This window comes from Ammodytes marinus (assembly GCF_949987685.1).
Source record: "Ammodytes marinus genome assembly, chromosome: 2".
Classification (NCBI taxonomy): Eukaryota; Metazoa; Chordata; class Actinopteri; order Uranoscopiformes; family Ammodytidae; genus Ammodytes; species Ammodytes marinus.
The window spans coordinates 34,278,491-34,280,990 of record NC_137231.1 but is presented as its reverse complement, the minus strand read 5'-3'; the positions used below and the strand labels follow the sequence as shown (position 1 = coordinate 34,280,990).

General features: G+C 40.9%; 1 protein-coding gene across 2 annotated transcripts in view; it reads left to right on the top strand.

Moving 5' to 3' along the window:
• Positions 1–2,500, top strand: part of snx2 (sorting nexin 2) — a 31,299-nt gene that overhangs the window by 16,392 nt on the left and 12,407 nt on the right. The window lies entirely within an intron of this gene.

Here is a 2,500-nt window from a genome sequence, read left to right as displayed (position 1 = left end):
GATGTATGGACACATAGATTCTGTCCACTTTAATGCGTTGATTAAACAGCGTTGATAAGTGATTTATGAAGCCTAAAATAAAACCATTTCACACTGATTAGCTTCAGACCATACCCACACATACACAGATATTTTTAAAAATGCATTCTTTTTAATCATGTTTTTAAGAAGAAAATGTCTCATAAATCAGACAATGAACAACATATAAACAAATCCTTCTGTAATAACCTTCAGAATAATGCTGGGAATTATTATAGAAAGTTTAGTTGATGTAAGTGCTTTAGAAGTTGAGATTTTTGCTTCAGAGTATTGAAAAAAAAGTTGAGATAATGTCCGTTAAAGATGGTTGTTTAGGAGAAATATACAGACGCAAACAGACAAGGTTTAGTCAAATAAACACCTGAATGTACATGTTGGACCTTTTGATTTATACTAGTGTGAAAGAAGACATGTTATGGAAGATACATAGACAAAACAAATCTGAAAATTGACCAGTGCTAGCCTTGTAAAACAAGAAAAACAAAAAACACACAAACACCTAAAAAAAGGCAAAAAGTCCCGACAAGGTCAAACCAACAACCTTACGCCTGTAAAAACTGCCTCAGGGTTTAAGAGCCCAAGGCATTTCACACACACACACACACACACACACACACACACACACACACACACACACACACACACACACACACACACACACACACACACACACACACACACACACACACACACACATTTCCTCATTTTATTGTTAAATCCTCTCTTACCATCTGGTTTTGTGTGGAATGGTTCTAGCGTTCTCTGACAGCAGGATAAATGGCCTCGTGTCACAGACTTAACGGATGAATCACTCGCAGGTCCGAGCGAGTGTGTGGGTCCGTGTTGCCTATTAATGAAACACAACCAGTGTGTGTGTGTGTAGGGGGGGGGGGGGGGGGGGTTGTGTGTGTGTGTGTGTGTGTGTGTGTGTGTGTGTGTGTGTGTGTGTGTGTGCGTACTGGCCGACACATCCTTCTTAATCAAAGGGGAGCTAAGGGAAAGCAATCCAAAATCATATGTTTTTTTAAAGTTAAAATTAAGAATTTGAAACTGAAATAGTCAGATTTGAAGTCACATTTAAGGGGTGGGAGTGTGTGTGTGTGTGTGTGTGTGTGTGTGTGTGTGTGTGTGTGTGTGTGTGTGTGTGTGTGTGTGTGTGTGTGTGTGTGTGTGTGTGTGTGTGTGTGTCTTTCTGTGTATGTATTTCTGTATGTGTGTGTATGTGTGCGTGTATTTGTGTGTGTGTGTGTGTGTCTCTCTCTCTTTCTGTGCGTGCCTTTCTGTGTGTTTGTGTGTGTTTGTATTTCTGTGTGTGTGTGTGTGTGTGTGTGTGTGTGTGTGTGTGTGTGTGTGTGTGTGTGTGTGGGACCCTTAGCCCTGAGTCCCCATGGCGCCTGCTATACTGCTGTTGCTAATGTTAAATGAGATTGGCTGGATTGGACTTGTTAACATTGTGAGACGAAAACACTAAAAAAGGGAAAAAAGTAAAGTTCCCCCAAAATGAAGAAAAATGAGGCTATTTTAAACTGGACGTACAGGGGTGTGTGTGTGTGGGGGGGGGGGACTGTGTGTGTGTGTGTGTGTGTGTGTGTGTGTGTGTTAGGGAGGGGGTGTATGTGTGTGTGTGTGTGGGGGTGAGTGTGTGTGTGTGTGTGTTTATGTGTGTGTGTGTTTGTGGGGGTGTGTTGGGATGTGTGTGTGTGGGGGTGACTGTGTGTTGGGATGTGTGTGTGTGGGTGACTGTGTGTGTGTGTGTGAAGGGGTGACTGTGTGTGTGTGTGCTGTGTGTGTGTGTGTGTGTGTGTGTGTGTATGTGCGTGTGTGCGTGTGTGTGTGTGTCTCCGGGCATTTTCAGAGTGACACCTTTTGGGTTTCAAGTGTCGTTTTTTTTTGTTGTTAAAGTTGTTTGGCGGATATAAAAAGCAAATTGCATTTAATAATCTGATTGGAGGTGAAACGTGGGACACATTACAATCAGAGGCACAAAGAGAATAGCTAGAGACATGGGTGTAGGTTTCATTTCAACAATTGGGACGTATTAAAGGTGTGAGGTTTGCCCCAGTTTAGTTTTTGTTTTAGCTTTGTTTTGTTTCTTGTGTATTTATAGCTTATTTTCTTAATAATTTTGTCTTAGTTATTTATTTCACTTTTTTTTCTGTATTCCTTGTCTGTTTATGTGAGGGGGGGAGGGGGGAGAGGGGAGGGGGAGGGGGGAGGGGGAAGGGAGAGTGTTGTGTGTGGATTGTATGTGTTTACTTATTCATTTTTATTTTTTCATATGTATAAAACTATAAAACCACTAAAATAAAAGTTAAAAAAAAAATAATAAAATTGGTACCTATTAAAGGTGAATATCTCCCAATATACCTGTCCGTAACCTGTGTGTGTTCCCGGGAAGACAAATTAAGGCTGTGAACTGGGATAACAGAAGCTTCATTATATTCATCCTAATTTTAGATCT